The sequence below is a fragment of the Protopterus annectens genome, chromosome 12.part0 (assembly GCF_019279795.1).
Source record: "Protopterus annectens isolate FY-2018-M chromosome 12.part0, PAN1.0, whole genome shotgun sequence".
In the NCBI taxonomy this organism is placed as follows: domain Eukaryota; kingdom Metazoa; phylum Chordata; order Ceratodontiformes; family Protopteridae; genus Protopterus; species Protopterus annectens.
In genome coordinates this window covers 638,208,744-638,224,869 of record NC_056746.1, presented here as the reverse complement: position 1 = coordinate 638,224,869, position 16,126 = coordinate 638,208,744, and positions in this window count along the sequence as shown.

Sequence of the window (16,126 nt, the reverse complement as noted above, 5' to 3'; positions counted from 1 at the left end):
CTTCTATATGCTTCCCCTATACTCTGTAACCTAAATAAATCAGAGCTTAACAAACTCTCTCACTGTTACCACCATATTGCCAGATTCTCCACCGGATCAACATATAGGACACATCACTGCCATAACCTCAATCTCCTAGGGTGGCTAGAACTGCCAAGCTTACTTCAGTTCAGTCAGCTGATAGTAGCACATAATATTCTCAACCAACCCGAAAACACCCCCACACTTAAAATGATCATAAAACCATACAGTAACTCCAGACCATTACACTCATCCAACAAGCTGTTAGTCTAAACACTGAAAGCTAATAACTCAGCTGGAGACTCCGTTTGCCAACTCTGTTGACAAATCTTGAAACTTACTTCCAGCAGACATTACCCTGGAACCTTCTCTATGCCTCTTTAGAAAAGGCCTCAAACAGTATTATAAAAGGCACTGGCTCTGTCTATGTACCAACCCCGATTAATCTCCATAACAACTCCCTAACTTAACAGTACTGTATTAGCTTCTTGCTCACAAATGCTTGCAGTGTCATTCTTATTCTGTACATTACTTTGTAAATAATTGCTGCTGTAATCCACATGTTTCATATTTCTATATTCTATTACACACTGTTAAAATTGTGGATCCCTCTAGTCGGACACAGTTTACTTTTAATATTAGCTTGGCATGTATGTATGTTTTCATCTGCACAATTGGAGCTTTTCTCCCCTGTGAAAATTGTGCATTCCTCTTGAATGACAAACCTTTCTGACTTTGTAATACCCTCAGTATGCATGTATGTTTTTGTTTGTATGTTTGGAGATTTTCTCCGTGGGCCTCGGCTGAAAATGGACATGTATCCAGCTGGACTATCCCAGTCAACAAATGTAAAATAAAAATAAATAAATAAATACATAAATAAATTAAAAAAAAAATATATATATATATATATATATATATATATATATATATATATATATATATATATATATATATGTCTACTTCTACATTTCAGACATTCAAAATGTCGACTTTCTTATGGTTGAGACTTTTGCGGAGGGCTGTGCTCCTCTACCTCCTGCTAATTAAATATATCAACTCTGAGATCACATTACAGTGAGAAAAATTGTAAATATACTGTTCCATGCTGTACGGCGATCTTCATTTAAATGGTTCTAATTTTCAAAACTTTGATCTTCCTTTTGAAAGTTTGAAATTTAGAAGTAGACCCATACATACATACACACACACACACACACACACATATATATATATATATATATATATATATATATATATATATATATTATATATATATATATATATATATATATATATATAGGTTTGTATTAATTTATCAAATTACCATATCATTGAACCCAGGAATGTCAAGACGAGAATAGCAAAACTTAAACACATCAGGAGGCCTAACATTTGCAATCCACATCATTGAAAGGAAGACAGGCAGTGTGTCCTCTATTTAATGATGTGGATTGCAATACTTATGTCTTGCAGTGTTTTTAAGTTTTGTTGCTTTTGTCTAGACATTGCTGCATTAACATATATATATATATATATAGACTCCTAGATCACTTTATCCATGATTAAGGAGTATATTCTGTAGTATCAAAGAATGAGACATCTTTACAGAAACTGGACTCACAGTTATTAGTCTCACATTTTTGCATTGTTTCCATGTTTTTATTTATTGATTGATTTATTTATTTATTTGTCAAGAGCAAACTGCTGTATATGGCTTTCCCACCATCCTAAACTGCAAAGCAGAAGTGTTTCAGGTTATCTCAGGTAAAATCAATTTCAAGTGGTTGTTAGCATATTTGAGAGTTCTTGGTAAAGGAAATTAATTGATTTTTATCTTGGGCAAAATGCTGTAGGTTTGCATCCCCATGCTCACATTTTTCTTTGAATCAAATAAAATCAGTTTAAGTTGTTTGCCAGCATTTCTGATACTGCTTGCAAAAGCAGTGTACGTTTTTAATCAACAATTTCTTTCTTATAGATTGAGTTTATTCTAACTGCTAGCATTCCTCAGGGTGCTTAAGAAAGTAATGCATATATATATATTTTTAATCAGGATCAGGATTATACATGCTGTTTCTCCACATTAATAAACTGCAAAGCAAGAATGTTGCAGTTCAGGTTGGGTAAAATGAAACCCGATTGCTAGAAGTTGGGCACCACTTGTGGAAGTAAAGTACATTTTTTAGTCACAATTAAAATGCAGCACATTGCTTCTCTATCATATTTTTATTTGAGTCATATAAAAGCAGTTTCAGTTGCTTGCTAATGCTACTTACAAAGTTTGTGATAGCAGGGTATTTTTAATCAGTTGCAAATGTTGGATGTTATTTCCTCATGATCATTTTAATATGCTTTATTTTGCTTTCCCATAACAATAAATTATAAAACCAACATGTTTCATTTCATCTTAGTCACAATCAGTTTCAGATATTTGATAGCAATCTTGGCAGCATATGCGAAAAAATGTAATTTACTTTTATGAAGCACTAAATACTATATTTTGCTTCCTTATGATAAGTTTTGGATTAATTATGTTCAACAATTTGCATGTGTTTGCTACTGATTCTGACTTGAGTGTATGTGAAAGTATTAGTGGCTTCTTTTTGGATGTGCTAATGCCACATGTTTAATCATCAGCTCTAAAAACAAAACTAACAACCACACAAAATGCATTCATATTTTTATTTAAAAATAAAAAGTAGTACTAGCTATAATGTAAAAATTGCCCTTTGTGAAATTAACTATTTGCTACACATATAGCACCTTCACCATTGCAGTTTTAATAATTCTAACTGAATTTTCAGTTTTGTATACATGCTTCCCAGTCTGGTGCTTTTCATATACATAAAGACAGTATGTAATATCCTCACAATGTTATTATTACAATTACAAATGGGGGAAATACAAGTCCAAAACAGAAATATCTCTGAAGATGCACCTTAAAGCATGGGGCAGTGATTTTGGATTTGTAAACACTTTGGCCGACAAAGCAGATAATCGAAAGGTATGTGAGACTGACACTCTCCATGGTTGGGGAATATGTCTCTTCCTTTGGGATTGTGCATTGTCAGAGCTAGTATATATAGTTAGCAGAGGGTGTGGGGGGTGTAGAGGGCATGACCCCCAGCAAAAGACATTAGGCCAGATTTATGAATGCCTACACTAAGTGTATACATTCTGCATTCAAGAACATCCCAACCATATTGTCTCTTCACTCAGAAAGATTACACTAAGTGTACGCATAGTCTATACTTTGTGGTAACCTTTATAAATTTGCCTCAGTATTAAAGGATGGAAGAAAATTTGTAGGAAAACTAAAATTAGGAGAAAGAAGGTGGTATTTCTCCTTGTGTTGTCTGTTCATTATGAACGGTATACTCTTAGTGTAGGCATTCATGAATCTATTTTTTTTCTGTAGGTTTGCATGTACTTAGGCATTCATAAATCTAATTTTTTTTCTGTAGGTTTGCATGTACTGAGGTTGTTGCTCAGCACATGCATAACAGCATGTTGACATTTGCTTTGTCAATGTTTTTTGGTCAATGTTTTGGGTGTCAACATTTGGGAGTTTCTATCTTTTTAAGTATGTGTGTGTGTGTGTGTGTGTGTGTGTGTGTGTGTGTGTGTGTGTGTGTGTGTTTTATATATATATATATATAGATATATATATATATATATATATATATATATATATATATATACACACACACACACACACACACACACACACATATATATATATATATATATATATATATATATATATATATATATATATAAAGTGCTGCATAGTTAGTATATTTAATTTAAAGGGGTGTAGGGGGCAAAGCCCCCCCACATATTTTTTTTGTAATGAGAAACGTAACCTATTAATTTACATTTGCAATGACTTTTTCTTTGCTTTTAGTTGCAATTAATGGTAATCGCTGATGAGTTTGTTCAATATTTTGTGTTTCAAGCAAAATGACTGCTGACTATTCATTATAAACTATACAGAAAGAGATAAATAAGTTAGCACAGGAGTGGAAGAAGTTTGGCCCATACCCTGCAGAAAATGCTTTAACTTTGTTGCAGCAAGTTTTGAATGTTGCCGATTTTGAAATGGAATTTTAAGTTATGTGTGTGTGTCTTTATGTTTAATTGTGTGTGTGTGTGTGTGTGTGTGTGTGTGTGTGTGTGTGTGTGTGTGTGTGTGTGTGTGTTTGTATGTGTATGTATGCATTTATTTGTTTTACAAATGTACAGCTCTTACTTGTGCCCTTTTGGCACTGTGCCACTCAAAAAAATTACTACACAAACTGGAAATGCATAGAGTGAATGCCAAATGATGATTGTCATAATAAAATTGACTGCATATCAAAACACACATAGCTTTATTAAGTGATGTTTGCAGTGAAGAAAACAGACTTACTAATGGTGTTCAGTGGGGTTCAATACTTGCACCATTCTTTGTTAATGTCTATATTAGTGAGATGCAGAGCAAGTTGGAAAAAAATGTATGTCCCTCTGCAGTTTATGCAGAGACATTTAGCAGAATGGATGCACTGTGTCATATAGAAATTGTGACGGCCATGCCCTGGCCCAGCAATCAAGGAGCCTCAATCCTTACCACTAACACCAGGACCACAATGTGATGGCTGTGCCCTGGCCCAGCAATCAAGAAACATCAATCCTCACCACCAACACCAGGGAAGGCATCTCATATAAGAGGAAAGGATAACAAATACACACAGTAAAGTACAATTTCCCTTAAGTGCACACAGAGATCACAGTCAGTCCGGGTCTGGTCGCTGCCTTGCTCTCCAGGTCCCCAATAAGACTCCCCACTGGCACAGCTATAGGGTCCAGATCTCAGCCTAGCTGGCAAACTAACCTCCAGCACCCTCTCTGTACCGCCAGTGCTTCATGTCCCTGCCCAGGTAGCTGACACTCACCCACACACTTTGAGATAAGTATTTATACAACTTCACAGACACTCCTGGGAAAGGCTGACACAGATTCTCCAGCTGTGCCCTTTACCCAGATTATATGGTAGTAATTACTGCCACTAGCTACCCAAAGGCCCTTAAAAGGGTGTTCAATTATTACTGTGCAATATTATTATCCAATTGGTAAGTGTGACTAATCAATCAGTCTAAGACTTATTAGAGTGGCTTTGTACAATAAACTCTATAAATATGCAATGTACTTTAGAGCTTAACTTAACTCTACAGAAACCATCCACAGGTAAAAGGTTTTAAAAATATTTAATAATAAATAATTAAAAACACAAGACAATACTACTATAGCCCAGTGCTATCCAAGAGTTCAGAGATCACACAGAAACTTAAAATAATTCCGTAGTACAGTTCTGACATAACAGAAAAACACTTGTCTAATCTTTATAGTCCTAGCTATTTCTACAAGAAAACTTACTTCTAAGATACTACTTACATAAACAGAGCATAAGGCAGTGCTGAGAGTTGGATATCAAGATCAAAATGCTTCCAGTCTCTCTCTCAGCAATAGTTTAAAATCACTAACATTTCTGCTGGGCCCACCCAGATTACATCATTTTGACACTTAGTCTGGAGTTTTCAGGCCAACAGGCTACATTATTTAACAATCTAATATCTGCTCAGGAAACTACAACAATAAAATACATTTCACATGTACACTCTAGTAATTATTCCTTAAGTTAAAACAATAGAAAGAATGTATTCAGCTAGCCTCTTTAGCACCACTATCTAGATCAAAGGACAGATTTGAAATAATTTTAACTTCAAAAGAAAGATTTGAAAAGCTTGGCTTAGTTTTCCTTACAGCAGATGACAATGTTGCTACAGAAGTTCAACATTTTACAGTGTTTTATTTAATGTAAGAAACAAGCCTGTATTTTACATTTATATTTACAAATGCCAGAATTATGTATCAAATTCTATTTGACTAGGCTGGCAGCCTTCACCCATCTCCACCAGTCTTCACACCCCCCCACCCCCCGGAGAACTCAAGCTAGTTTCTCAAGTGACCCTTGATAAACGCCGCATGAGAGGGTTAGGTCTATCTGAGGGTACCTCACCCCATTCCCTGTCTTGAAAGCCCATCTGCATTGGCATTGCTACTCCCACTGCGGTGCTGCACTGCACATGCTTGCAACCCCAGGTTCCATCTTAGCAACTTGGCATTTTGCTGGCTGTCTCTGCTTAACCATGTTAGAGGGTTGTGATCTGTCATTACAGTGAATTTTCTTCCATACAGATAAGGCTGAAGTTTTTGCAGTGCCCACCCTATGGCTAGACATTCCTTTTCTATGGCTGCATAGCATTCCTCCCTGGATTGGAGCCTATGGCTGAGATAAACCACTGGGTGCTCTTCCCCCTCTGAAGAATTCTGGCTAAGTACAGCCCCCTCCCCATGGTTCAAAGCATCCATTTGCACAACAAATTCTTTGCTGTAATCTGGACTGGATAACACAGGGGGTCCTCCCAAAGCTTCTTTAAGCTTCTGGAATGCCTGCTCACATGCTGGGTTCCACACTACCTTATCTGGCCTGTTTCTTCCTTGTCAGGTCTGTGAGGGGAGCAGCTATGGTACTATAACTGGGGACAAACTTTCTGTAGTACCCTACTGTCCATAGGAATGACCTCACCTGCTTTTTAGTAACAGGTGAAGACCATGCCTGAATAGCTTCCACTTCGGCAGGTTCTGGCCTTATCTTACTACTCCCCACTCTATGTCCTAGGTAGGAGACCTCTGCCATACCCCCCTGAAATTTGTTCGACTTAATGGTCAACCATGCCTTCTGTAGTCAGCCCAGACCTCCCTGACATGCTGAAGGTGCTCTTGCCAGGAATGGCTGTAGATGGCAATATCATCTAGGTAAGCAAGGTCAAACCCTCCTGCTCCTGCTAGGATATTATCTACTAGCCTCTGGAAAGTCACTGCAGCATTCTTCATCCCAAAGGGCATCTTTGTGAACTCGTACAAGCCAAAATGATCTACAAAGGCTGACTTCTCTCTAGCACTGGGAGTCAAGGGCACCTGCCAGTAACCCTTGATAAGATCAATGGTTGTAAGATACTTAGCCCCACCCACCTGTTTTAGGGCCTCATCTGTCCTAGGAATGGGGTAAGCATCTGATTCTGTGTGACTATTTCATTTCCTGTAGTCCACGCAGAACCTGGTGCAGCCATCCATCTTTGGCACCAGCACCACTGGGGAGGCCCAGGGACTGTTGGACTCCTGAATCACCCCTAGTTCCAACATCTCCTGTACCTCCTCCCTCAGAGTCTATCTGACTCTCTCAGGCACCCTATAAGGGGCTTGTCTAATGGGCCTTTGGGGTCCTGTATCTACCTGGTGCTGCACCAGGTGGGTGCACCCTGGTTTTCCAGTGAACATGTCCCCAAATTCCTGCAACACTGCTCAGATTTCTCAAACCTGGGTAGGAGATAACTGCTGGGACGTTGCTACCCCTTCCACTGAGGTGTCAGCCTGAGCCTCACTGAGGAGATCAGTCCCCAGATCTCCCTCGGACTCCTCCTGCAATCCACTGCAAATGCTCAGCACAAGGGCCTCCCTGTCATGGTAAGTTTTCATCATGTTAACATGGTACAATTTGTGCCCCTGCCATCTGCCTAGCACTTCCACCATGTAATTAACATCACTTACCTTTCTTACCACCTTGTAGGGTCCCTCCCAAGCTGCTTGCAGCTTGTCATGTCTGACAGGAACGAGAACCATTACCTGCTGCCCCACAGCATACTCTCTAGCTTGAGCATTCCTGTCATACCACAACTTTTTCTGTTGTTGGACTTCTGCCAGATTCTACTGGGCCAAGCCTATGAGTTCCCTGAGCCTTGCCTTGAGGTTTAGGACATATGCCACAATAGACTTCTTGTGAGACTCGCACTCACCTTCCCACACATCTCAAATTAAATCTAGAGGTCCCTCACGCTATGCCCATACAGCAACTCAAAGGGTGAAAAACCTGTGGATTCCTGGGGAACCTCTCTGTAAGCAGACAACAGATGGGGCAAATATTTGCCCCTCTCCTTCTTAAACCAATCTACAAATGCCCGTAGCATGGACTTGATTATAGAGTTTAACCTCTCAACAAGACCATTAGTCTGTGGATGGTAGGGGGTGGTCTTCATGTGCTTCACCCCACAGGACTTCCACAGACAAGCCAGCAGGTCTGACATGAAATCAGCACCTCTGTCAGACAATATTTCTTTTGGGAAACCTACCCTGCTGAAAATCTCTAACAAAGCATTTGCCACCTTCTATGCCTCAATGAAGGGCAAAGCCACTGCCTCAGAGTATCGTGTAGTATAATCCACTACCACTAGGATATACTTTTTCCCTGTGGAACTTGGGGTACTCAGAGGACCCACAATATCCATAGCTACCCTACGAAATGGCTGCTCAATCACAGGCAAAGTATCAAAGGAGCTCTCACCTTGTCCCCTGCCTTGCCTATCTTTTGGCAGTGCTCACAGGTCCTGCAGTACCCTGTTACATCTCTGGAAATCCCAAGCCAATAGAAGTTCTGCATAATACGCCTCTTTGTACATTTTATGCCCATATGACCTGCAAAGGAAATATCATGGGCTATGGCTAGAAGTGCCAGATGATAGGCTCTAGGCACTACCAACTGCTGTACTCCCTCATCTTCTAGCCCTCCCTCAGGGGTCCACTTTCTGTATAGTAACCCTTTATCCCAGTATACAGATTCCCCCTTCCCTTGAGAATCAAGTGCCTCCTTAGCTACCTGCCTCAGGACTTGCAATGTAGGGTCTGAGAGTTGAGCCTGTCTCAACTCTCTCCTTGTAACCCTTCCCAGCTCCCCTTTCACAAGAAGTCTGGCATCCTCTGACAGCGGTGCCTCACTGTCAGCCTGGGTACTACTACTCACCTCTACCTTTGCAGTCACTCTGTCCAAGGGACCATCAGTACCCACAAGCAGCTGTGGCTCACCTTCAATCTCACTGCTACAGCATAGCTCACTCCCTGAAGTAACCACCTTACCAGTCCTGGCTGCAAGTATGTAGTCTGTTTGGGTCTCCCCCAGGCTACCAGACCCACATGCTTGTCTCCAAGCCTGACTATGTGTAACTGCACAAGCACAGGGTACTGCACTATCAAAATAATTTCTTATCAGGACATCTGCAGGTATATCCTCTAACACACCTACTTACTGGCTTACTTTTCCACCCTTCCAGTCAAGGTGAACCCTAGACAAAGGTATTTGGAATGGGATCCCTCCTAAAGGTCTGACTGGAGTAGTCTGCCCAGGCAAGTAGTGCTCCTCGGTAAGCACTGCGGGCTTTACAATGGTTATATCAGAGGTTGCATCTCTCTTGGCAATGACCTCTTTGATATTCACGACAATTGGATATAGCCTCTAGTGGTAGTTTGGTACCCTTGTTGTCCCAAGACAACCTACTATTGGCATTTTGTCTTTCTCACTTACTGGCTCTTTCACCTTTGGTTCCCCACCTTGCTTCCATGGACACCGGTATGCCACATGGCCCCACTGGTTGCATTCAAAACATTTAATCCTAGCTCCTGGACATGTACCTGGACTAGTGGCTTCCCCTGCTACTGGCAGATTCTGTTGGGGCAGTCTGTGCTGCCCACCATGGGTTCCTTTAGACCCATGAGCAGTACTGGGGGTCCCCTTCCTGTGCAGGGTTGCACTGCTTGCCAGTTATAGGTCTCCCTTCTTCCCCAACTCATCTGAAGTAGCACATTGTCTATCAGCTAACCAGATCCTCATGTCCTCAGGCAAAGTGCTAAGGGCTTGTTCCCACACCAAAAGGTCTGCCAACCCTTCAAAAGTGGTGACCTGACATCCACTCACCCAGCTATGAAAATAAGTGCTCAGTTCAGCAACAAATTCACATACATTTTCATCTCCCTTGCTCTATGCTCAAGAAGCTTTTTCCTATACATTTCAGGTGTTAGCTTAAAACATTTTAAAAGACATTTTTTACAGCAGTATAATCAAAACAAACAGAGTCAGGCATTTGTGATATACAAGTTACAGCTTTCCCATGGAGTAAGGGGGTCAGGAACTGTACCCAAAGCCTTTGGTCAACACTATACTATTTGCATACCCCCTCAAACATATAAATGAAACTATCAAAATGATTCCCCTCTTTAAATTGTGGAAGAAATTTACTGACCTGTTGTGCTTCTGGGGTCCAGTTACTCCCTTCCCCATTACCTTCATGACTCTGGCGAAGAGTCAGCATTTCCCTCTCATGCTTCCTGTGATGCTCCTTTTCTTTGGCTTCTATCTCCAAATGCCTGGCCTCCAACTCAAGTCTCTTTAGCTCCAGCAGGATTTTTAAGTCCACTGCAGAAAGGTAGAGCTGTCCATTCTCTGAGGATATTGTATCTCCACTGCTAGTCTGATTGTCCTTCACATAAAAATTGAGCTGTCCATTCTCCGAGGATATTGTATCTCCACTGCCAGTCTGATTGTCCTCCTGGCTGCTGTTTTCTGATGCAGCTGTAACCAAGGCTGCAATCAGGTCTGCCTTAGTCAGGTTTCCATGCACCAGTCCCCTAAGCCTGGCACATCTCCACCAGCTGGCTCCTTGTCAGCTTTCCATACTCTGCTGACATGCTGCCTGCTCACCCTGACTAACTAAGCTAACAAAAGAAATAAAACAATTGTGATCTGAACTCTGAGTATTCACTGCATGGCTGTTTTAGAGTACAAAACACCTTCAGAGATCACTGTACATAAGCTACAGGATTCACTCTACCCACACCACTACAAGCCAATTAGTATGTGAAGTGGATCCCACCACTGCAAACCACAATGTGATGGCCATGCCCTGGCCCAGCAATCAAGGAGCCTCAATCCTTACCACTAACACCAGGGAGGGCGTCTCATATAAGAGGAAGGGATAACAAATACACACAGTAAAGTACAAGTTTCCTTAAGTGCACACAGAGATCACAGTCAGTCTGAGGCTGGCTGCTCCCTTGCTCCCCAGGTCTTCAATAAGACTCCCCACTGGCACAGCTATAGGGTCCAGATCTCAGCCTAGCTGGCAAACTAACCTCCAGCACCCTCTCTGTCCCACCAGTGCTTTGTGTCCCTGCCCAGGTAGCTGACACACACCCACACACTTTGAGATAAGTATTTATACAACTTAACAGACACTCCTGGGAAAGACTGACACAGATTTTCCAGCTGTGCCCCTTTACCCAGACTATACTATAGTAATTACTGTCACCACCAGCTAATACTTATCAGGTACCCAAAGACCCTTAAAAGGGTGTCTGATTATTACTGTGCAATATTATTATCCAATTGGTAAGTGTGACTAATCAGTCTAAGGCTTATTAGAGTGGCTTTGTACAATAAACTCTATAAATATGCAATGCACTCTAGAGCTTAACTTAACTCTACACAAACCAGCCACAGGTAAAAGGTTTTAAAAATATTTAATAATAAATAATTAAAAACACAAGACAATACTACTATACCACTGTGCTATCCAAGAATTCAGAGATCACACAGAAGCTTAAAATAATTCTGTAGTACAGTTCTGACATAACAGAAAAACACTTAAGTTTAATCTTTATAGTCCTAGCTATTTCTACAAGAAAACTTACTTCTAAGATACTTCTTACACAAAGAGAGCATAAGGCAGTGCTGAGAGTTGGATATCAAGATCAAATGCTTCCAGTCTCTCTCTCAGCAATAGTTTAAAATCACTAACATTTCTGCTGGGCCCTCCCAGATTACATCATTTTGACACTTAGGTTTTCCCAGTATACACATTACATAATTTTGACACTTAGTCTGGAGTTTCCAGGCCAACAGGCTACATTATTTAACAATCTAACACCTGCTCAGGAAACTACAACAATAAAAGACATTTCACATGTACACTCTAGTAATAATTCCTTAAGTTAAAACAATAGAAAGAAAGTGTTCAGCTAGCCACTTCAGCACCACTATCTAGATCAAAGGACAGATTTGAAATAATTTTAACTTCAAAAGAAAGATTTGAAATGCTTGGCTTTGTTTTCCTTGCAGCAGATGGCAATGTTGCTACAGTCTTGAAGTTCAACATTTTACAGTGTTTTCTTTCATTTAAGAAACAAGCCTGTATTTTACATTTACATTTACAAATGCCAGAATTATGTATCAAATTCAATTTGACTAGGCTGGCAGCCTTCACCCATCTCCACCAGTCTTCACCAAAATAATTTAACATCACTTAGTAAAAATGCATGAATTGTGCAATAGCATTAATGCAAAGAAAAATAAAATAATGCACATTGGAAGGATAATTCAGTGAAAGAGTGCACATTGTGGGACAAGGCACTTTCAGCAGTAACACTGGAAAGAGATATGGTGTGATTGCTATAAATTACTGAAGGGAGGAAGTCAATGTGAGAAAGTGATAAGAAACACTAAGACTGTGGGAGTTTACAAAGAAACAATCAGAGAATGTATGTATAGCTCCCAAAAATGCAACAAAGTCTTTAACATTTGGGATCTTTGATTGGAAGTATTTGCATAGGCATTTTTATATCCCAAGAAACTCCAAAGAATGTTTCTTAAGATAGACTGCAAATGTTGGAGGTATGATGGGAAAAAAAGAGATAATTGGGAACATATTTTTGGGGATGTGTAATGAGCTGACATTCTTTAAAAATACCCTGCAAATTATTCTGTCAGAAATATTAGGTGAGCAAATTGGTGTAATTAAAAAAAAGGATTTTTTTGAGCTGTGATACTGAATTGGAATTGCCTACACATAATAATGCCTTGATGAGTTTAATTCTGGTAGCTGCCAAAAAATGCAGTTACTAGAAAATGTAAATCAAAGTCTAAACCAACCATACTAGAGGTACAGAATATAGCAAAAGAGATAAAAGAAATGGAATTTAGATTTTAAAAAGGGTAGGAGCAAATTATATAGAAACAATGGGAAATGTGTGAATAATGCATGCAGGATAATATTTTGGAGGAGGAATGAAATTTAAGGGAAGGCAGGAACTGAATGAGCTATGCAATGTTTGATAAACAATGACTGTATAGAAGATTATATGTGATATATAATGTTTGAAAATAAAAATATGTCAATATGGTTTGTTTTCATTTATATAAATGTATGATTGCCTATTTCATAAGTGATAGTTCAATAAAGATAATTCTGGTAAAAGAAAAAGACAGAGGTAGATATGAAAAGGAATTACCAATATAAATAGAAATCCACTATAAAAATAAAAATTCTTGGCGATTCCCCATTTTGATTGCTGTGCATAATCTGAAGATTTTTTTAAAGATGTATCTATCCAGATGTTGGTAACTAAATGAACACAGGCATTTAGCAGAAGCCATCTAAATACAGATTAAAGAATATGCCATTAACACATTTGGAGAAAGAAGAAATAAGGTGAGACAAGGCATATTTTACCAAGTATCCTAAAGTGCTGTCTAAGGCAGAGGAGAGAAGCATTTGTTGGTAAGATAAGTAGGATCTGTTTAAAACCAGTAGATTCCTCAGAGATGACATAAAAAAAGGATTTTTCCACAGAGTGTTAAAAATACACTGAACAACACTGTACGAAAGGGACTGAAGTCAAAAAGTGATGTGGAATTCAACAAAATAGGGCAGGCTACTCCTGTGTTTGAGAATACAAGTAAAATGCATGTTCATATGCTATGGTTAAAGATCCATAGACAGAGGTAATGCTCAGAATAAGTGTTCTCTAGTTTTCCCAGCATCTGTTGTGTATTTTGAATTTGATATTTTATGAGGAATGGAAAGATAAAAGTATGACACTTGTTGCAGTTTTGTTAAGTTAGCAATTTGAAAAACAGTTTGGAAAAATGTGCATTTAAGGGAACTGATTACAAAATTCATTCATGATTCTACATGACTAAATTCAAATATAATACTGGTTAATATTCACCGTAATCAGTAAAAGAGGCAAAAACAGGATACTATCAGAAGATCTTTAATAGAACAAGTTGAAGTACTGTGGTAGCATTTGATACATAATGGTATAACATAATACAATAGTGATTTCAGAGACAATGCAGACAGATAATAAAATAAAAAGTTCTCACTGAGACTTAGAGTTATTTGGAGAGATCACTTGTCTTCATTTGTTTTTATTCTGGGTGCAAGTTTGAAAATGGATTACTGTTTTGAATCCAGCCATTGCATCCAGTGTTTTTTCATTTTCTCTTTTGGGTGAATAGTATCCATTTTCAATGATATCCCAGCAAAACCTAAACTCAGTCTATTTACCTAGTTATTGCTATTTATTAATTTGGGCGGGTGTGCTACTTTAATGAACCCTTTATCATGCATGACCAAAGACTTTTGTCAGAAGAAAATGTACAGATGAACAAAAAACAAAAAAAGTGTGCAGAATAAAATTTCAGTATGCAAGATTACATAGAAGTGTATGATTACTCTACGGAATACATTGCAGAATGCATTTGCAATAAAGGACACCTATGCATGGATCAATGAAGAAGCAAAATATGCAGAAACAAAAACAAACTAATTAGCAAAATAACTTTAATGGGTGGGGAACATTAACTGAGCTAGTATTAACTCAAGTATTAACTAAACCCAAAGGGAGACAAGAAGGATGTCTGTTTCACTCAAATTGTTTACTTAAGTAGAGACTGCATGTATTGTTAAGGAAGTTTATAGAGACTGCATATATCATTAAAGAAACAAATATTTTACATTCAAACAAAACAGAAATCAATATCCTCTTGAGTGCATGCATTTAAGAATTACCTTTATGCTGCAAATTTACTGGAATACTTACTTCAGGTTTCTGAGCTCTGTGATTATAAACTTAAGCAGTGACATTTTCTGCTACTGACTGATCCTGCAAAAACACATTTGGTCATAGTAACGTGCACAGCAGCAGTCCTATTGATTCCCAAGAGATGTTTATCTTGTAACAATGTTTTCGACCATGTAACCAATCATTTAATTAAACAAGCGAGACCATGTCAATACACTGGAAGCATCACAATATTTCATAAAGGCTTCTAAAGCAAGCTCCTTACAGCGGACACTCCAGTGTTTCACAGCTTGTTAAATCTGTTGCATACAGGCACACAGTATGACAGCAGATAATACAACAGTGCATTGTGCATGAGCTAGCAGACGCACGGACTGGAAGTTAAAACATACACTTCGGAATCTTCTAGCCGATTTGTCATCTTCTATGTTCCAAAAATGTTGTTAAGAATTGCACCCCCAAACCCAAGGGCAAGCACCTTCTTATTTGAAAGTATGACACAAGCTATGAAAAAAATGGAAAAGGTACAGTAATTTGAAGGACTAAGAAAATCAACAGGATAAAAAAAGTGAGCAGATACAACAAAGATAGACTAGAAAGTCTTTTTATCATGGAATAATGTTCAACAGCTAGTACCCACTAAAAATGAAGGGGCATGAGAGAAACTGTGATTCAAACTAAGTTCTAGAAACATGAGTGCGAAGGTATAAGATAGCAGAATTTAATGAGAGAAGAAGCTGAGTAAGAAAGAGAAAGAGAAGACAATTAGAAGTCGAGGGTCACATAGTTAGGGAGATGCGTTCATATGTGTGAGAGAAGAGAAAATGCTTTTAATGGCTGAGTAAAATGTGAGGGTGTTTTGATCAGGCACATTGAGGAATGGGAAATGCCACTGACTGAATGACAAGAAAAATATGGCGAGTAGACACCTTGACCACATAACAGCATTCTGTTGAAAAAATGCTAGTGCGACTGGGGAATTAAACGGGGGGGGGGGGGGTAGATAAAGTAGTTAAAAGAAGTAAAATCATTAAACTGGTTATCTAGTTTTAGGAAAAAGTGGGTTGTAAGCACTTCTTTGGTAACAAAATAATAATTGCAATCACATGTCAACAGCAAAGTAATGAGCGGAAGTCCTTTTGATATGAATAATGAATGAACATGTATGTGTTTATAGAAAATGCAAAACTTGGGGTTAAGTGTTGCAGTTTGAAATGTGTGTGTGTGTGTGTGTGTGTGTGTGTGTGTGTGTGTGTGTGTATAATATATATATGTATCTATATATATTTATATTTTATATAGATATGTATAT